This window comes from Pseudopipra pipra, chromosome 6, assembly GCF_036250125.1.
Source record: "Pseudopipra pipra isolate bDixPip1 chromosome 6, bDixPip1.hap1, whole genome shotgun sequence".
Lineage (NCBI taxonomy): Eukaryota > Metazoa > Chordata > Aves > Passeriformes > Pipridae > Pseudopipra > Pseudopipra pipra.
Genome location: NC_087554.1, coordinates 14,028,422 through 14,050,892, shown reverse-complemented (window position 1 = coordinate 14,050,892; position 22,471 = coordinate 14,028,422). Strand labels below are relative to the sequence as shown.

Sequence of the window (22,471 nt, the reverse complement as noted above, 5' to 3'; positions counted from 1 at the left end):
TAATATGCACTTCAGGGTGGGTGTATGAAATAAGGAGGATATTCTGCATCAAGATAAGTTTGGTATTCTCTCCTTGTCTCTAGGCACTGTGCAGTACTGGCTGGTGCACTTTAGGATACAGAAATGTTGTGGGAAGGTGTTTCTTAAAGATTACTGGGGGCTAACAAAAATGATGATTTCATCTTAAATATAGTTACATGTTTTTAAACTGAGCTTACACCCACTGTTTTATGAACTGCAAATTAATCAGATAGCTCCCAGAGAACAAAAAGGTTTTGACCTAAACTAGTTGCCCAGGCTCCATTACTATTTTCAGTTTAATGTTACCCATATCCATCCTCACATTTTGGAAAGAAAACAAGGGCTGTGCAACAAAGTTTCTTTGTTTTCCTAAGAACTAAAAATGTGCTGTATGTAGACCAAACAATAAAAATAAACTACTGAACTACCTTCTAATGCATGGGGGTTCTGGAGAGAGGAAACCATGGATATTTAGAGGCATAAAGTGAGTCATTGTGCTAGTTAAAGAATTTTATAAGGCAAGCTCTGTGGGTTTGAGTTGCATCTGTTACCTTTCCAACTAGAACTGAGGGGTATGCAGGAAAAAGAATGTTGGATTTAATCATGCCTTATAGTGACTGCATTGTACTTATGCTAAGCTTCTAACCAGGATCTAGACCATAGGAGAACAAAATTGTTAGTCTTTCTTTTCGTATAAATTTTGCCTTAGATGGGTTCCAGTTAAATGTGTCTAAACAATAATTTTACACCAGGCACGCTGCAAAATGCTGTTAATAAAATATTTACAAAAAAAAAGTAACAAATGTTCTGTAACACTTGGGAACAAAAAAAAAACCCAACAACAAAAACCACCAAGCAAAACCCCCAATAAACAAAAAAAACTCCCTCAGCTATTTTCCTTATTAAAAGATAACCATGCTTGCATTTATGACAGTTCTTAGAAGCTGTAATGGACTGGGTTGCTATGGTGTGAGATGCAGAACAATGAAATAATTGTTTCTTTTGGTATTGGCTTCCTGGAAACAAATTCTGTGTAAATTACTTGGCTGAAAGCGTGACAACAGTCTTGTGTTCTGTTTTATTCTGTTCATGGTGAAAAATCATAACTATTTTATAATAACAAAAAAGTAACATCAGTTCAGGGCTCTCTTTTGTTTCAACCTTTTTTTCCCTTTTATATTTTCAGATCAGTTTCATGAATTCAAAAGCAACTTACCAGTGATTTCTGGGAGCTGGGGCTGATTTTCTTGTGTATTTGTAAGTATTTATTAATTTCCCTGTTATGTGTGTCTTTCTTTTGACATGGGGAATGGAAGCTATTTTAAAATGTCACTGTCATCTCACAGTTTTAATGTGTTCTTTTAGCAAGAATTTTACCTAGCTACTTATAAACTTAGGTAGGTTTTTTGCTTCCAACTTATGCTTCACTTATTCAGAAGGGCTATAAATGCTGAATTAACTGTGACTATTCCCATTATTTCAAGCTTTACTTTAGTTTTCATTGTAATAAAAATAATGAGAGAACAGTGTTTCTTACAGTTACACATCAGTTGTGGCACTTGCTAATGACACCAGTGCATGATGCTGCTGTAATGAAAACCATTTCTAGAAAAGAACTGAGGCTGTGATTCAAGACTGACAGGACTTTTAGAGGACAGGCTGCATGGGTTTATTGAGGAAGAACTAGTATGACCAGTATCTCCAGAACTAGGAATATATTTTTATAAGCCTTGGTGAAAGCTGACTTTTTTGGTTGCAGAAAAACAGCTGAGACTGTGGTCATTGAGGCCATAGCTCAAGAACAGCTTTCAGAGTATGCCCAGGTTAAAATACAGCAAATGGGACTACACCTAAATGCTTTGAGATAGGGAAAGCTAGAGGAGAGGATCTGGGAGGAAGATAGTTATTTATGCAACAAATAGAAAGCTTTCAGAATTGCTGTTTTGGATAGTCCTCAGCCTTAGTCAAGTATAATAAGGAAAATCTAATGGGACTTAGACTTGGCATGATATAAATTACTGCAATACCTCTTGTATGATGTAGTATAAATGAAACCAATCTATGCAGCTTGTTCTCTTAAGTCACAAATATAGTTTATGAATAAATATTTATTCAATCATTTGTGGAAAAAGATATTCACAAAACCACATTCATGAGAGAAAAAATATGGCTTGTCTCCTCTCAATATGGAAATGTGTTCAATTTGTACTAACCCATCCTCTTTACAAATGTTCATTTTCACATATGGTTTTGCTATTATATTTGCACTTTACTTCATTTACAGGTCAGCATTTTTTTAATGAGCATTGTCAGTCATATATAAAGAAAATATTATCAAATAAAAGAAACAATTTAAAAACAAGTATCACCATTGAAAAATAGTTCTGAGATGGCAGTTGTAAGTCCTTCTGGTTTTGCTACTGCATTTTTTTTTCAAGCAATCAGTTTCTTTGCTTCATTTTTCTCTTCTGTAAATGGAAATAGTAATATATCAGTCTATACAAACAGTACCTCTTTATACCTCAGTGTGCAGTACACTTTCCAAGCAAAGCAGTGGAATAAATTCAACGGTAGTTTCATGTTGAACCTTTTGCGTACCAGGCTAATTGGGTGAGAAGTTGTAAGTAATGTTTAGTTCATGTTCGTGTAGTATTATGAACATAAAAAGGGCTTTAGTAATTATATTGTGGACTGCTGGTCTGAGTCCTGCTCTCCTTGGCCGACATCAACAAAAAGCTGTGGTAAACAAAAGTGACATAAGAAAGCACTTTGAAAACAATGTTTGTGTTTAGTTCAATCAAGTAAGTACTTAAACTTTCATGAGATGTATGGACTGTTATTATCACAAAACTGCATGCTGGCTTTTGCAGAAAGGTTGTTAGTACATTGAGACTCCTAACAGTATTATGGCCATGAGAGCTGGAACATGGTTCAGCAGCCTGAGCAATGCAGCTGAGTAAGTGGCTGTATGAAATGATTGTACAAAATGAACCTCAGTCTCGGCTGTGATAGCTGTCTTCTGCAACTCAGACTTCAATTACATTGACATGAATATCTGGAGAAGCTAACACTGTGCTGACTGTTCTTCTCTGCTTAGAGGACTTATTTTAGTGTTTAGCACTGTGTATGTAGAAACATATGCAAACCTTGAGTTCACATAAACTGAAAATAAAATAAAATATAGGATGTGCAACTGATGGATTCAGCCCTCTGCTTCCTCACATACTGAAAACAGGACTGAAGTATGTCTTCTATGGTAATACAGGTTTAGATCTTCTTAAATCATCTCTGTTTTACCTCTCCCAGCTAAAAAGATATTCTGTAGGTAGATACATGAGTTAGACAGATACAGACTCTTACAATTCAGTAACAGGAATATGTACAGTGTCATAAATTAGACTAATAAAATAGACTAATAAGACAGGTTGTGACCTCAGGTATCTTTCAATTTAAAGTCTTGATTTCTACAAATACTTATGCCTGTGAGGTGACCATGGAAGCTGATGGAATTGGGATAAGGACCTGAGGCTGAACAAGTAGGCCCTAAGCAAAGGAGAAGATAGAAGCTTTGGGGCTTGGTGTGGAAGAAAAAAAGTTTTAAGAAGATTCAGTTCTAAGCAGCATTTAAAAAATGCTAATGAGAATTGTATACCTTTTTCATGTTATGCTATAATATTTGGGCATGTTTTTATAGTGTGTTTGTTTGATCTATACTCCAAAGGGAAGGAGTGCAGATCAGTGCTAGGAAGATTGATCTTTGTAACTGTGCATATTTTTTATATGGTAATACAGCAAGTCAGCTAAATAATGCTATAGGTCTATACCAAAGCTATTTCAACCAGGGGCTATAATAACTTTTTCCTCAAATTTTTGAAAGTTTTGTCATAAATGCATTCTGCTGTAACATGTAATTACTTGGATCATCCAGTTCAGACAATTTTGGGATTTTTTTTGGTCATATTTGGCTAGTTTTGTTCAGGAGAAAACAGGATTGATGATTCATACAAAAGTAACTTTCATGGAAATTGTGACACTTATGCTATTGTTTTATACCCACAGAGTAATTGTCTTAACTAAAGGTTACCTTTTTTCCTTCAAGAATGTCATCTTAACATGGTTTAATTTATTTAATTGTTCTTCTCAAGTAGGTTTGTTCTGCAGTAGTTATTTAAAGATACAGACAGAGCAAAATAAATGTCCTCTAATAACACAGCATTTAAACCCAATTTTGCTTGTACATCAGCAATTAGATATACCTTTTTACTAGCAGTTCAATTTCTGTGTAAACATTTCATTGTGACTTGACTACAATGTGAAAACACTGACAAAGGGAAGAAAAAAAACCCCTGGAATGAAGGGTATTAAAGCACATGAAACTTAAGTGTTTTGAGAGACCAACTCTACAGTGAAAATCCTGTATTGAAAATATGGTGAAAATAATATAACTGGATTTGGGAATAAAATCAAATTTCTTTAAAAACAAACAGCAGGATTTTTTTTTTCTAAGAAGGTTTGAAAACAAAAATTGAAACACTTAATGGGCACACGCACACATGCACGCACATTATAACACTACAAAACTGACATTGTGGGTAGGGTAAACTTCATTTTTTCAAATACTTATTCCAATCAGCATATCAATAAGAGTATGCTTTGCTTCAAACCCAGTATTTATTACTTTTTCCCCAATCTTATTTTTAAGGCAATTTTTATACTTTGTTTAATTTGGACTGTTTAATTTATGCCGTTGAGCATTTGGTCAAATAGATTTGTACTTTGTATTTATACTGGCTTATTTAAAAAGAGAAAATTATTTAATTGTGAATATTTATGTCATAAAATCAAAGAAAGCACAACTTATTTTATAAATGGTGAATACAAAATCGATTTCTACTGTAACACTATCTTGATGTTCTTATGCAATGCTTGTACTTCAGTAGCACACCAATTTTCTAATGAGAAACAAAGTTCCAGTATAAAACATGTGGTTATAAATAAATATGAAAGAGGGCACCTGCCTTGAAGAGTTTTCTTGTCTGAGAAAACTTTACTACATACACATAATTTAGATGCTCTTAAAAGAGAGTAAGTTGAGTAGAAACAAAATGGGAGGGGGGAAAGCATTTCTGTGCACTCAGCTGGTGCCCAAGCACATCTGCCAGTGTGGACCTGATAGATGCATAGTTACATCTATTCAGAGCTTTATTGTTGTACGTGAAGAGAGGAAGGTGAGGGAAAAAACGACTGAAGGAGAGAGAAAGGTGCCTGGGCCACTCATCTGCTAAGAACAGGGCAGAACTGTAATCAAAGCTATGAAAAGTTCCATTTGTTTTTCAGTACCTGAAATTCTCTCTCCCCATCCTGTACTCGTAGCTGGCATGTCTGATGGACTCCTTTGTGTGATTTTATCTAAAGCTGTGTGGTTGTGGGAGGTAACCTAGGGACTTCTAGTTCTAAGAGAGGGAATGGCTGTTGCAAGATGTTGGCACAGAAACACGTTCCTATCTGAGTTCCCGTTTACCTTCTGTGTGCAGCAGACATTATTTTGGCTGCTTCTCTATTGACCATACAGGCTGTTTCTTGGTAGTAAGTAAATAAATTAATACATACACAGAGTGCTCGTATTGTAGAAGCATTGTATTCATTTTAGACAGTTTTTCTGATGATAAACAAATAGTACACTTAAACTATTTCCAGGATTTTGATATTTAATGTAGCACAGAAATCTCCTTCAATTCTCTGTGAAGAATGAAATGTATGGCACAAGAGAAAATAGACAAAATAGACAATTTTCATTCATATAAACCCAAAGGGTTTCACTCTATAAGACTCTTTATCTGTTACTGAAATGGGGACACCACTATGGGCGAGAGCACTACCCAACCAGCTTCTGACGCGTTACGCAAAGACAGGGGACACAGATGTGATCTTTGCTAACTTTTTGATGAAGTTGAAACATTAAGTGAGGCTGCTGCTAGAAATGCTTTTTTTTCAAAGAATTTTCATGCTTTCTGTATGAGTGAGGGCCTTCTTGCTTTACTGCTGCTCCATATGTGTGCTGGCTGAGATCCGTGTAATGCACTAGATCCATCTGCTGTCTAAAAACTTCTTTGCAAAAGTACTAAGCAATGAAATGGAAATCCTCATCCAAACAATTTTATATACTGTTGAAGTTGCAAGCAATGCCTGGGAGAGAGGAATAGGAAATATTTGTGTTAAGAAGCCCAATTAAGAACATGGAAGCAAAGTATTCATACAGGTCCATACCTGGACAGTTTTTCAGCCAGGGATTTACATTTGCAGAGCCAAACTACTTTTAGAAGAAATGGTTGTTCATCACAAACCCAAAGCTTCAGGTAATTAAATAACTACAATGCAGTATCTTAGGAAGGCTGGAAAGAGAATTTTCTTTAAGCCACACTGTGAGTAGTAAATCATATAGAGTATTTCTCATTTTACGTAAATAACACAAAGAATGTCTTATCCTATAGTATGGATGAACAATACCAGCAGTTGATGTCAGCATTAACTTTTCAAATCGTATTACTTAAACGGGCGAGGGTTATAAAGTGTCCACAGACAGCTTCATTTTCTCTCTGTCATCCTATTGCACATATACCAATGACTGTTTGATTCATTTATTGACATAAAACAGAATTGCTTAGAACTAACCGCTCATTCATCATAATCACAGTTACAAGAGAGTGCAGGGTAAGAGGTTAACTGCTTGCTAGATGTATCAAGATCTTCGGTATATACCAAAGCCTGACTTGATAGAAATCTGATAATGGTCTGTTGAAGGTAAAACATAAGTGTTAATAGCTAAATAAAAAAAATTGATAAAGACTGCGTTGTAAAACGCTCACATTTATAAAGTTAATTAAAAAGCGCTGATCAAAGTGAATCCTCTATTAAAAATGTTACTTTAAGATATTAAAGATGAGATAAAGCATAAAGGTCAGTTTTTAAAATAAGTGCATATTTTTTAAAAATTAATTTTCCATCAATTATTTTTTTTTCTTTTTTGGCACTGATTTCATTAATAATTAAAATATAAATAATGTGAAAATGTTCATTTTTTACTTTTAGTAGTTTAAGTTCGTGCACAGTGATGATGAATTGATATTTTTGGATATGTACATTAACAAGATGTTGAACAAAATCAATTTGAAGTTAAGAACAGTAAGCTTCTGTTCTTAATACATGTGTGTGATGGATTCAGTACTGTGCATATAAAATATTCAAAGGCTACACTTAATTGTGTAAATACCATATTATCTTTATGGGTTTATTAGAGATTACTGTATAATCCTAGCTGTGAAACTTGGTCTCAAAGATGCTTCCTGCAGGATCCAAAAAGCCCCGAGGAGTAATTAATCCAATTCTCCAATGCTAAAACAAAACAGATTACATGAATTTTTGAAGTTTCACCTCTCACTTCTGCCTTTCCCAATAAAGCAGTTTATAAAGTGTAAGTCTTCATTCAAAGTTCTTATTTTCAGGGGCTGTGACACATGGTTGTGCAGAACTAAAGTACTGTAGGGCATCAGAGTGAAGATGGATGAGTAGCTAGAAAACTGTCTGTGGAATTCCTTCTTCCTTAGTACATCTTTTCTACTGAAATGATTGAGTAGTAGGATATATAACACTTCTAAAGAATTGCCCAGTCACTTATACAACATTGAACTACAGTTAGATCTGCTCAAGTCCTCAGAGCAAAGCTCAGGAATCTGAAGCCAAGCTTAGCATGGTGAAAGTGAAGTAAAAATTTCCCTCCCCAAAACCTCATAACTAACTACCTAAATCTTGAGAGGTGTTCCTTCAGCAGACACAAGGGATCAGAGATGTGGTTAACTTTGGAGTGTGTGATAATACTCCCTGATCCTATTTCAGCAAAAGTTTTATGAGCATCAAATCAGGCACCCTTTTCATTTCAGAGACAAGTAAAAATGTTCCAGAATTTATTTGGTTTACTAAAAAAATCTGTGATGTCTGTTGAACTCGCTCTTATTTCTCCTGTATTTCTGAGATATATTTTAGACTTGAGCACTCTACCTTAATAGAACATGCACTATTGATTTCTTTAAGGATATGACATGTTCTTTCTTTTTTTTGTCTTTAGGGTTTGTTTGTACTATTGATGCTGTATTTCATAGTTTCATTTTCTCCAAGGGATTATAATTTATGTGAAATCTAGCAGTGAAATTAAATAGATGAAATTATTCTTTCTAAGATGCAATATTCTGTATTTGTCAACACAAGCTTTCATGTCACTTTGCTGCTTCTTTACACAGTATTTTTAAAGGATGGTTAGAAAGTCTTAATTTTATGGAACATTTCCTCCTCCAAATCAGGATACAGATTTTAATGTAAATTTTTGAAAAGCCATTTACCCTAAAATCATACTGAATCTTCTCCATGCCCCATATCCACTAAAGACCAGTTATTAGAACTCTTGTCCTATCTTGCTTGGGCAACTTTTTGTCATTGCTGGTTATTGGCCTTTTTAATTGTTTATATATTAAGGTAGCATCCCACCCTAGCAAATAGTCCATATACTTCCTTACTATGTTCATTAAAGCCTGACAGTATCTGGGTTGTTAAGAATTTGAAGGGGTTTGAAAGGAATCTTTTGCCCAAAGATTTGTTTGGTACAAATTGAGGTATATTCACTCACCTCTGAAATACCAGATATTGGTTGCTGTCCACTCCAAGATTTTTCTGATCTAGTGTGGGAACCTACTATGTTCTTAAATTTTCAGATTTTGAAATATTATAAAGGGACAAACAAACTGCATTTCTGATCCTTTGCAGCCCCATTCCTACACAATCAGAGCTGGGAGGTGACTGCTACCACCATGTCTGTGCATAACTTTTCTGATAGTTACTTGTCTTTTTAATCTCTTGTTAAAGATATTTTTTGTGGACATAACTGTAACTTTCAGAGAATGGTGAGGGGAGCATAACCACAAACGAAAATGATCTTTTTTTGCTGTATTCCTCTAGACAGTTGCAAGACCTGTATAATCTTACTCCAGATTCCAGATTTGTACGTGAGATACCATACACATATCCTCTTCGCAGGTCAACTTGAATAATTATATATTATTTTAAATATATATATTATTTTCAATATTATTTATTGAAAAATAACAATTTCTCTTCCTGTAATTTTTTAACTGAATTTATACATTCTGATTGCCACTGTTTGCATTATAGATTATTCATATTGTGCATTATTGAGCAGTAAGCTGTAGCAATAATCAATGTTATGTTCTGCTTAAAGCATTTAGACAAAGTTCATGCATTCAAAGACAGCTGTATTTTTAAGATCACACAGGTTCTTGTACTTTACCTCAGAAACATGCTAACCTAGACCTTTTTTTTTTCTCCCCTCTCTTTTTAACTCTGGTGATTTGTTTTTGTGAGTGAATAAACTCCTTCATTCTTCCAAAGCAGCCATCCTTTTGAGATGTCTGTTGTTTATGGGTTTTTTCTCACCCACCCACCTGCCATTAACTATTTGGTTACCACTTGAAATACTTCATCATCGAGATTCAAACCCATTGTCCCGTGGCCATTGTTGCCTAGCAGAACACCCATGCTTGCTTTCTACACAAACACACACACAAATTAATAACTGAGTGGAACTCCTCCTCCTCTGTGCTCCAGAAGGAGCTGCTCCAAAAAGAAGCCATTTATAGTATCAATAAGCTGCTTCTCCAAACCATGTACAGATGTGTTATTCAACCAGTTAATATTGGGGTAGTTAAAATCACCCATTATTATTTTTCTGGCAGATTTTGCCACTTCATTAATATCTTTCAACATACTGAGTTGCTTGGCTGTTCCTTCTTTTACATGGCTTATATCATATCATGCCATCACAGCATATTCTGTAGTTTCGAGTTAATTGCCCAATTAACAGTGGTATTCATGAAGTGCTAGGAAAATTCCACAACTAATGATTTGGACAATTTCAAAATAGGTTGGTATTTCATAGTTTAAAATGTCAAACATGCCAATAGCTGCAAGCTTAAGACTGTACAGGCTTAGAACCCAATAGCTCAAAAATTCTGTATCTCAAAAATCAGAATTCAGCCCTCAGAAACATGTTTCCCAGACCCCAGTATTTCCATGTCGGGAAGTTCTGCACTACCTAGATTTCTTCTTAGGCCAGTGAGGTGAGAGAATGAAACAGGACCTCCTCAGCTTCTCTGTATTTTGTGAAAATATGGAATAAATACTGCAACCTGGCCCCAGATGTTGTTTATGGCAGCATTGTGGAAGCTGCTTTATAATGATTGTGTATATGCTTACCAGACTCAAGAAAATGAAGATATGAGTGGTTGGAAGGTTGTAGGATTTACTACAGGCCTTTGTACTTTTCTTTCCTGTTGCCTGGATTAGGTAGGGATATTAACAATGCATAGTTAGCTTTGATGGGTCATTGTTCCCAGATGCAACTGAGAGTTGCCAATAGACTCTCTAGGCAGAGATCTGATTTTTTTTTTGTTTTGTCTCACCAGCTGCCACGCAGAGATGCCAGGGGATACACTGCCTACCCTTTCTGCCTTTTCTCTGTACCATTCTCTGTGCCATTTATGAGTTGTAGGACTGAGATCATGCCATGAACTTAGTCTACAGACTCTGGGGAAGGGTTGGGGCTGTAAAATAATTTCATTGTCACCACCCAAGAAAGTAATCATTTTCACTCTTGAAATTCAGGGTCAGAAGCATGGGTACGATAAAGGAGACAGGCCACCTCCTCAGAGCTAAAGGATCACAGACTCAGGGGTCATTTCTTGCATTTTACATAGAATCATAGAAAATTATGAGTTGGAAGGGATCCACAAGGATCACTGAGTCCAACTCCTGGCCCTGCACGAGGCAAATCACACAAATATCACACCATGTGCCTCAGAACGTTGTCCAGATGCTTCTTGAGCTCAGGCAGGTTTGGGGACATGACCACTTCCCTGGGGAGCCTGTTCCAGTGCATGATCACCCTCTAGGTGAAGAACCTTTTCCTAATATCTAACCTAAACTTCCCCTGACTCTATTGGAGCATTTTGAATTTCCCTACTTATCCAGTCTATTCAGACTGTATTGGTGATGCAAACTGCTCAGAGGTATATGCAGATGTTATTAAGGCCTTAATTCAGCAAGGTGCTTTAAGTACTTTGAGGTACTTCATTGCAATGGAGAGGGCTTTGCAGGAGTTGAAATCCTGTGAATACTGAGATCTTTGCTGGCATTGTATTGATTATGTAAGTATGGATGCTGGATAGCTGTTTTTAAAAATTAAATTACTGACATACTATGTTGTTTAGATCTTCCTTTTAGTCCTTCTTGGAGTTGTGGCAGATTCTTTAGGGTGTTATAATTTACATTTTATAACAAAAATATAGTGAATTACCTTATTTCTCTTGGCAACTCAGCAAACTATCATTAACATTTTTCTTCAGTATTCTGTTTAGAGTTTTCTAAACTGAACAGTATAGTGGCAACAGCTCATTTTTAGATGCTGCTACAGTTCTTTCACATCTTTATAGTGCTGCAGTAAAGCTGAATTTACTAGCTACCTTGAAAGCAGAGTAAAGCAGCATTCGAATCTACATTAAAGTGATTCAATACTCTTTAGAGAAAAGCCTTCTTAACATGAGATCAGATACAAACAGTATGTGTTTTGGGGGTCGTTTTACAAGGACTGCCAATAAACTTGAATGCTACCAACAACAGCTGCTTTTGAAATATTGTTCTGCCCAGCCCAATGAAATTTAGGGGAATTTTCCTTGCTTTGTAAGCACATGTGATTGACATTAGCATTCAGGGGAGCTGCACCTGCAAATGGAAGGGAGGCTAAATCCTGGAGACTAATGGTTTAAATTGGTAAAGATGGGAGGGATCAACTTCCATGCACTTGTTTCTCCTTGAGAGTTGATGCCAATCTCCAGTCCCTTGGGTAAGTACTGATATATTTTTCCTAAATGTTCTTCTTGGTGGCCATTCAGTTTCTTTCTGGTTTGGGTGTAGAAAGAAGATGTTTGTTTTCATAAGTGTTCATGAGCTAAGAAAATGCAAACCCTTCATGGTCATTCAGTGTTTGCATCTAGTCAGGTTGACCTGTAATAAGCCCAGTGTTTAATGTTCCTGGTTTTATGTGTCTGAGCAGCTCACTTCATTTCCTTTCTTAATCTTTGATTATACTGTAATCTTAAAATGGATGGCAAAGTCTGGTGCCCAAAAGAGGGATTAGCCACAAATGTCTGTAACACTGATTTCAATTATTACAATTATAGATGCAGTAGTGATAGTAGTAGTAACAACTGCTACTACCAGTAGTACAGTTCAGTAGGTGAAATTTTAAACTATTCAGATCTTAATAACTGTAAAGCTACCCACAACCAATAGGAAATGTCTTAGTGCTTTCAAAGGGTACAGGGTTCTGCATGTTCTAATTTATACAGAAGTTATACATGTTTCTTACCTTTTTACCATTTTTAATGAATTTGCACCAAAGGCTTATTTTCAGATTAACCTTCAGGTGCAAAAATAACCTTTTGGCCAGTCATAATTTTAGAGGATTTTGCATCTATATAGCTATGAAAAAAACCATTTTTTAATTTTTTTTTTTTTGTGTAAGATATAGTCATACATTTCCCATGTAGCAAAATAGAGTATTTAGTGTACATCAAAGAAACACTTTCACTACTTTGAATGAAGCAATTCAATGTTATTTCTTTTAAAATGTGACAGGTTTTAAAAATTTTTTTAAGTCAGATTTAGTAAGTTACTTACACTGTAGCCTTAATGAATTTTGAGAATATGACCAATGAATGCCAACATCAAACAAAAAATATCAGAAATAAGATTAAGCTCTCTTTTTTAAATGTTTGCCTCTGAATCAATTAAAATTTTTGTTTTATTCCAAAGTAGGAACTATAAAATTAAGTGAACACTGAAAGAAGTTCCTTCTGCTATTAATTAGTTGCACTAATTCTACAAACTGAAAAACAGCAGGGATGTAAAAACTGATTGAACTTTCATTGTTAATATAATAACAATGTTACCATTAATGACCATAGTGATAAATGCAGTATTACATACTGAACAGAATGGGAGAGGATGATTTTTGCATTTAAGAAGAAAATTGGCAATTGAAAGTTGACTTGTTAAATTAAAATAGAATGGTGACTGAACATGGGTATAAGTAGTATAATTTAAGTTCCAAGATCTAGTAATATTGTGTGCTTTATCCAGCTGCAAACTAAAAATTTATCTTGAGGAAAATATGTTAAACTTTGTCAACAATGAATACGTAAACTATAATGTTTGAACATTTTGAAAACTGGTGTTTAACCTTCAAGTGAGGAGTTCCTAAATAATTGGCTAGAGCCATTAAAACAGGTATTTTTACCCTCTCAGTAATGCATATGAAAAGTCACTGAAATGTGTCATAAATATGCACTTCTGTCTAGGGAAGGTATAAGTGATATTACTAGAAGGAGAAGTTTTAGCCTTTAGCTCTTTGCATGGAAAACTCGATTACTTAGCTGAGTCAAACTTGCTTTTGAATTTCTCTGCCAAATTTGACCAGCTTAAAGATCTCTTGGGTGGTGTTGCAAAAGTCTGTTTGCAAAACCACTTTCTAAGCCTAATAGATAATTCTCAAAGAGGTCTTGAATTCTGCTACCCTAAAGTGTTCTTTCTTTCTTTCTTCAAAGATGTAAGATTACAATTTTTGGTATTTTGGTGAGTGAAAGGGAGAAGTTATCTGATATTAGGGAAAACAGCACAGTTTTGTTTGCTTGTTTGTTTTTTTTTTTTTTTTTTTTTTTTTTAAGAAAGAAAATATGTGTATCACCAGAACAGTCTTGTGGAATAGTCTCTTATGCAGTGTTTAAAGCCAGTACATTTGAAACAACAGTTCTAAAAACAGAAAGAAAATAAAGAAAAGGATGATTCCTAATTGCAGCTATTTACTGGACAGTTTTTCTGTTTTGCTATCAAGATTCTAAAAAAACAAAGAGTTTACAAACTTTAAACTCTAAAGGTGATCCCAGACATATCCTGTTCTTGGTTAAAGGTTCTGCTATATCGCTGCTAGGACAAAAAAGTGAAGTGCCTCTCCACCAGCTGCAGAGAAAGAAGGTGATTTGAATGTTAATGAAGGACAGAAGTTTCATAGTAACAGAAAAACAGAGACTCTATAGATAAGAGAATATTTTCCCAGGACGTCTCAGTCTGCAGTTGTTGTAACCAGAGGAAGTAATATTACTAAGGAAGTATTTAAATGTCTTTAACAGATATTAGATGATGAAGTGGAGTAGTCATTATATTCCTATCCAAGCTCCAGTGCATGAGAGGTCTATTGAAATGCAGTCTTTTGAGAATATCCACTTAGTCCTGTTTCTAGACTCCCAGATCTGTTTGGGCATCCTATTAATCTGCAGAGTTCCAAACACAAAAGGTTTCTCAGAGAAGTTACTGAAGTTTCTGTTTAATATGACAATAAAGATCATAAGGTTCAATGTCTTTATACATTTATATACCCACACTCCCCTCCTGCCCCTCTGCCCCAGATGGAAAAAATCCCTGATCCAACAGCACTGAAATTCTTTCGTGATATTTGCACATTAGGTTTTTAACATCTCTTGTACCTGACAATTCCCTTGAATTGTTCATAGCTCTCAATGCAAACAGAAGAATTCTTTTTTACTTCTGCTTTCTCTTTAGTTCTGATCGTTCATTGTTTTATGAGCCCCATGACACAATCCCCTTTTTTAAATTGTCTGATCTATTCACAAACACAAACGGGCATTCAAGGCCTTCCTTGCTATTCCTGTAAAAAAAAAAAAAAGGTAAAAAAACCCAAAACTTTGTGGTTTGTTTTTTTTTTTAGAGTTTGAGTCAACCTATTATACTTCAAGGTATTCAAACAAGAGAATGGTTTGGATTGGAAGGGACCTTAAAGATCATCTAGTTCCAACCCCCTGCTGTGAGCAGGGACAGCTTTCACTAGACCAGGCAGTTCTGAGCTCTATCCAGTCTGGCCATGAACACTTCCAGGGATGGGCCATCCACAGCTTCTCTAGGCAAACTCTTGCAGTGTCTCACCCACCTCATGGTGGAATTTCTTCTTAACATCTAATTTACATCTGTCCTTAAGTTTAAAGCCATTTCCCTTGGTCCTATCACTACATGCCCCTGTAAATGGGCCCTGGTCATCTTTCTTGTAGCACCCATTTAGGTACTGGAAGACTGCTCTGAGGTCTCTGTGTAATGTTTGGTGATTACTAAAAGCACTTAGTGTCCTCAGCAGTTATTTTCTAATGTTAAATAGTTTTGTTTTTTAAAGCAAATTAACAGAAAAGTAGCAATGGCTTCACAATAGTACCACTGAATTGCTCAAATCCTGAGACCTTCAGAGATGGGCAGTGAGCCTATAAAGGTACAGCATTTGTCATTCTGATGGATGACTTTTCCTGCCCATAAAATAAGGGAAGCAATCCGTCCTCATTCTGCTTAGTTCTCTCTAAGCAGAGACATATATTTGGTTGCCAAACTCTCCTTTCCATTCTTCAGCTAATCCCAGGGAAAAATGGAAATATGTTGAAAAGCCTGTGACACATGGTGGATGACTAGTTCTTTGCTCCCAGAGCACTCATATGTAGTGCTTGACAACCCTATGCTTTTTCTTGCTCCTATTTAGTATCTTGATGGAATTGCTGTGGGATCCATTAAGATTAAATTTCTGCCATACGTAGGAGATGTGTGGCTTTCTGGAATGATAAAACCCAATTCTGGCTCTCTGAATACCCAGTAGAGAGTAGAGTGAAGACCAACTGGCTTCAGCTAAAACTGAGTAACATGCAACAAGGGATGTCCCTCCAAAACATCTTTCTCTGTTGCTCTCTGTTGAATATATCTCACATTTACCTGATAGATTTCTGATAAATATGAGTAATACTCAGTTTGCAAGACAAAATAGGGAGCTCTAAATCTGAGTGTTATTTCAAAATGTTGATTTGTGGAGGAAAATGAAACAACAAATTTTCTTTTCCCCATGGAATTTGTTTTTTTTTTTTTTTCTCCTCACACCTCCACCTTGTAATTTTTTCTGTGAGAGATGACTCTCTGCAAAGCACTAATGTAACAGACCATAAGCTATTAAACTTTCTTGTTAACTATCTTTGGGTACCTACTGTTGCCATCTTCACCATGATATCTGAGTATCTTCCAAAAATTTTTATTACTTTGGAACGATGTTAACTTTAAAAGAAGGAGGGAAATGATAGTTTTACTCACAGTTCCCAGTCAGGAATGGAAACTCATATATAGGGTTTTGAGAATCCTCTCTTGCATCTTATTTTGACGCTGGTCAAAGATGCAGAAATTACAAGTTAGTTTCTTTTTTATTCTTTTTTTCTTTGTTTGTTTGGTGGTTGTTATTTTTTTTGTTTGTTTGTTTTGTTTTTCTTTCTTATCAGGATACATCTGTATTGGACAAACAGGGTAAATTAGCAGCTGCTGTGGTGCAGTTCGGTATTACCAGTACAAGTAGAATTAGTTTAATTTGCCTAGTCTAAATTTTGCTTTATAGCTCTAAACTATATTAAAGTGACTTTTGTGTAGTCACCCTTTCCATCTCACAAAATTGTAAAATGTTAGTGGTGTCATGGGGTAGAATATGCGGATGCTCCTTCTTTTTCCTGTTTTTATACTTACACAGGGAGATGCTTAAGGTTAATTTCAGATGGATATTAGAAGCTAAGTGAGAAAGTAACATGAAGAGTTCTGGAAGCTTAGATATGTCATACTGCTTCTTATCTTTAAATATAATGCAGTCTGTTGTCATGTGCTAATAATGTCAAATATCATCTGAGCGTTCTTTGGACTATTTGTCTCCATGTGCTAATGGCACATGCACGTATTTCTGTCCATGTTTTAATGGTATGGACTGGACTTATTCCTGTGTTGACATTGCTTCCATCAATCCTGAATGAAAACCAGCAGGAGAATTTTATTTTTTATACGTTCCATGCGTTAGTATGAGGATGACTTAAAAGGCCATTCCTTAATTCCTTCCAGCTAAGGTTTCTTCTCTTATTCTATATTAGTGTGAAGTTGTCTAGCTGCAGAAACCCACTACAGAGGCAATTAATTTAAAACTGTTTTGCATCTTTGATTTGTTCTGTCAAGTGGTATTGGATGCACAAAAGTCAGGAAGCCAGAATGTTCTCTGGTACAACCTTTAGCAATGCTTCTGTGCAATTACTGAGGCAGGAAAACAACGGAAACGGTAATAATTCTTGATGCTTGTTTTCTTACAATAGAAGGTATGTGTGTAAATCAGATATGGACTATAAATCAGAGTTATTTTCATTAATTCTCTAGTTAATGCTTTGTTCATATTTACATCTTGGAAAGATCTGATTTTGGAGAACAGCTGAGTAGGAGGATTCTTCTCTGTAGTCAGCTCTGACTGATAGCTTTGAAGTGATCTCCTTTTTTGTCTGCGAAAACATATCATTCTACAGTAGATGGGATTTGCTGGACATGCTCTTGAAGAAACGGACAAGTTAGCTACATTTTCCACTGGCAAATCTCCAGGGAAAAATATTTGTTATAGTTCTTGTATATCTTTGCGCTTCATGTGCATGCTTTAATTTTTTTATCTTAGTAACCTGCTTACAGGGTAGAAGTAGCTGCACGGTTAAAAGGGGTCTTAGCTTTTGACCATATTATTCCAGAGCACTTCTAAAGTATTTGAAGACTTAATAACCACAGTATCAATTTCAAAATACCAGTTTCACTGTGCATATCTAGGATTCAGATACCTGCTTCAGATAAACTTGACAATAGACCCTGCCAGGACTCTCTGTGACCAGCAATTTCTACCAGAAATCTCAGCAGATTTCTGTCAGAGTTTTGCTTTTGGTTTGGCAAAAGTTTGAAGATGGCATGGTAGCTGTAAGTTTGTTTGTGGAATGCTGGAGTATCTGAAAAATTCCACTCTGTTTAATTCAGGAGTCTAAATCCTTCTGCAAGTTTATAATAGTGATATTTCTAAGTGTCCAAGTCACTTGTTTTAAAACTCGAGTGACTATTTTTGTTTGTTGATACATTCAAAATTTTTCTTTAGGATCTTTTAAAATACTTTACAGTTTCTGTTGAAAACAGGATGAACAGAGCTTTGCTAGCTGCCTAATTAAATGTTTAATCAGCTAACTGTACTTTTTGTGTAGTCTTTCTGAAGCCCAGTGCTTCAGTAAAGATCAGATGGCTCTTTAAAAATCCATTTGTGCAATGATTCGATTTCCTCCTTTTAACTGTTTTGAGTACAGCTTCAGTGTGCTATGGTGACAGGGAGAGGGGTGGAGCTGCCTCACCCTCTGAGCAAATATCTGAATCCAGGAAATGTAATCCTTGGTAATAAGCCCTTGGTAATAAGTCCTTCCCTTATGGGAAGGGAACAAAAGTGTTTCTGGAGGATAATAAAGTTAGGGAAAACTAATATATTCTTCCATTTTTGAAAGCTGAAGAATTACCTTTTTGATAGGTTGTTACTTTAAACTCTGAGCTGGGCAGCAAGCTGCCACCTGTTTATTTGTCCTGTCCTGTGGTGTGCTCTTAAAACCTTTGGGATATTAGTTTCTGACAATTTTATGTGCTACTCTGTACTATCACACCTAAACACGAAGTCTCTTTCAGTAGAATAAATGCATATGACAGAGAAGCACAAAAAATACATTGAAAAAGTGAACTGGATAATGAAATTCATTGTGTTTAGAAAATATTCTAATAAGTAAGAACATCAGATATGTGTTTGCCATCTGCTATTAAATATTGACCTACTGTGATATTTTTTTCATTGAATATCAAAGATAGGAAAACACCCACAACCTACCTTGTGCCACTGCCATGGATTTGCCATTGACTTGCATTTATTGACTCAAGCAAAGCCATTTTATTCGACTGAATTTATTTTTTGACTTCTTGAAGAAAATGAAACATTTTATCGTGCGTACTTCCAGGATATGAAGAAAACTTGTTTTAGTTCATACTTTGTTACTTCTAGTTTGTTCTGCAGTATGTGGACATTTTTACATCAGGAGTGTGTTCAGAGCAATATGTAATTGACCCAGACTGGAACAGGGGAGCACACATATCCTGGCATTTTGGAAGTTGAGTGTAAAACATAAAAATCCATTCATGTTTTCCTTCTTCACAGTTCAGTTATGTACAAATAATGTTTACTACATTTTAGTAATTTTATGCCTTTACACCACTGCAATCTGCTAAATTACAAAGCCAGAGTATGGTTAATGAAATAAGGGGTATCTTTTGAAGGAAGGCCAGAGAGCTTGGCAGACAACACTAAAATACATAGGTAGAGCTGGTTAGCAAATAAGAGGAACTGTTCTAAGAATTGATTGTCACATTGCATAGCCAAGTTTGTTTGTCTGTTTTTTCTAAAATAAAGATACTTTCAAACGTATCACTCGAGTAGTTGTATATGAAAAGCTTAAATGCAATTAGAAAACAGAACAGGAAGACCGATTTTATGGATGCAAGGCAGGTCTGGCCCTAAATGACATACTGAGTTTCATCTTTAATAAATCAAATGAGGCTCGTAGTCCTAAAGCAGGGTATACTATCTTGGAGCATGACTCTGCACAGAATAAGAAGGAATTGGCAGTCTTGGTCTTCTAAATGATATGCTTATGTGCATCAGCCTAACTGAAGTTTGATAATTAACTTATGCTAAAGTGTTATAGTGAATCAGTAAGAAGTCAAATATTCAAAGCATATGCTCTGCTATAGAACTCTAAATTAAGGCATTGTACTTCTGTTGACACACGCTCAGAAAAGATGAGCAAATATAGTGACCTGAGGTTAATACCTATCATGAGCAACTCATGTTGTGTGGACTTTTTTGGTTCTTGTTTTCCTTGATTTTTATTGGATAGACCTTTCATATTTTGAAGTTTTGGTGTAAGAATTGAAAGGACACAGACAGAACAAGGAAATGGATCCTTATCTAAATTTTAAAAATAAGAACCGAGTGGTTTAAAAGTAGCCAGCCACCTCAGGTGAGTCCACAGGAGTCACTATGCAGCAGATTATGAAAGTTTTACAAATGACATAAGCATACAGATAGTTCAGTAGTTTCAGTTTCAGCATCCTGCACAAAGCATAGCACATCTGGATGAGTGATCTGATTTTCTTTTGCCCTGCAAAATCATAAAGTCCAGCTTGGCTTTCTGATGCAGACTAAGCTAGGTGGATGAGGTATAGGTGATCTTAAGAGGAAAAATGAACACTTGAAAAACCTAGTAGATATTTTGACACACTCCTGGAGCTGATAAGAATAATCATAAATTTAAACATTACCTTGCCTTGTACAGAAAGCGGACTTAATAAATGGCTTTGAATTTCTCATGATTTACTGATCATCCTGCTTTACTAAGACAACCAAGGTTTTTGGGTGGGGGAATTGGAAGGAATAGGACTGTGAAGGATGCTATAAGGCTACTGATGGAGTGTCATATAATTTTACTAGTTGCATAACTGCTTTTAACTACTAAATTCTCTCTGATTAAAATAACAATCGAGCTTGTAATTTTTCTGAACAGCTGCTGCTACAGGGGGTCATTACCTTGGAGAGCTTTGAAATAATCGTTCTCCTAATACATGAGTTATGTAGTCTCATGTTTTACAGCAATGCACAAAGTTTAAAGTCTATAGTAGAATGTTATTTGAAAGCTGTCAAACCATGTTAAAAAAGACTGCATCGTCAAAGGCCCTTGTGGCCAGGATTCAACATGTAGCCTTGTCTTACTCATTATAAAATGCATGTTTATAAAGTTCCACAGAGCATCCAATTCCCAATTCACTTATATCAGCAAGACTTAACTTGCTCATTAATCTAAATTCTTTTGCAACTTTAATCTACATGTTTAATTAATCATAAAATGAGGCGGTAAGTAATTTCAGCAATGTGTGGCTTGTTATCAGATGCATTTAATCACTCTTCTGTGAGCTCATTTGGAAACACCTGAAGATGTCGAGAGCAGTTTGAATAAGCATAAATTATTCTTTGTCAGTGTACTTCACTCAACTAATAAGACATTAATTTAAAAGGCACTGTTCGTCATTTTTAGATCTTCACCAATATTTTTAGCTTGGCAGTATAAATCTAATTGTACATACTGTATGATTCCCAACATAGTGCCCAACATTGAAAAGGGTAAGAGTTATATTGAATTCATTTTTCTTATTTACATGTAATTATATCATGTAATCGTAATTTTAATGAGGATTAACCATAGGTATCAAATCTGTTAACTATTCAAATGTTTTTGGAATAAACTGCTAATTACTTGAAATGCTAAAGAATATTAGATGGTACAAAGAGTTATAGATTCTGTTTTTTCTTTACAGATAATAGCTCTTGTCATATTTGGAACACTTGTCACATAGTAACTTGCTATAGATATGTCTAAGTAGCTCAAATGTAGGTAGGATTAGCTTTTTAAAATACAGAAACAAAGCCTACAATATTGTTGGGCACATTACATGAATAGCTGCTCTTTGATATACTTATGCAGGATTACATTGAATGGAAGATAATATTCCCACTTTTCCTAGTCACTTAACTATTATGTAGTCGGGGATGGCATTCTAAAAAAAATTAAAAAAAAAGACATGACCTCAGAGCATGAGCATGTATTTCAAAGGAGCTGAGTAAATTATAAATCTCTTCATGTCAAGAAAATGGGAATAAAAATCACATTATACTGAATGTCATCACCTGTCTTCCTATACTGTGAGAGAGGATGACATTCCATAAGAATAATTATTTCACTGGAAACAAATTTATTTGCTTGCCATGGAGCATCTCAGTTAATCTTGCATTTGAACAGTGGACCACATTCAATAGTTGTCTGGTATGTTCCAGTATGGATCAAAACAGGAAAGGGGAGGATATACCGTTTTCCCATGAAGTACAAATCACTTCCCCGCATTTTTTTTTTCTTCTCTATTTAATGTCTGTGAATGAACTCTTGTTTTCTCTGACAGTGCAGTGCTCTAATAAGAATAATGTTGCTGTAAGTGCCCTGCCATGTTAAAGTTGCCGCACCATTTATACTATAGCAATAAATTGTGGCAGTTGATCCTTTTCCCCCTGCTGTCTACGTGCTCCTTTCTACTACAGTTTAGTTTTTATTTTTATTCAGCCACCTTTTGCAGATGGAACTGATTGTTTGTTTCTAGAGCACTAGGAGTTTGAGAACAGTAAACCTTTTGCAGCATCCTAAACCTATCACTAGGCTGGACAGTTTAACAACATTTTATGAAACCACAAAAAAACTATGTACAGATTACATTTAGGGTCTGACTAAAACACATAGAAACAAGGAAATATGAGCTCTTTCTAGGC

At 35.5% G+C, this 22,471-nt stretch overlaps 1 protein-coding gene across 15 annotated transcripts in view; it reads left to right on the top strand.

Annotated features, from left to right (window-relative positions):
• The window catches only part of SOX6 (SRY-box transcription factor 6), a 375,371-nt gene that overhangs the window by 55,058 nt on the left and 297,842 nt on the right, over positions 1-22,471 (top strand). For all 15 annotated transcript variants that reach the window (XM_064657436.1, XM_064657427.1, XM_064657438.1 and 12 more), the window contains exon 2: positions 1,208-1,278. The gene's annotated coding sequence lies outside the window, so the exon portion shown is untranslated. The remainder of the gene's footprint in view (positions 1-1,207; positions 1,279-22,471) is intronic.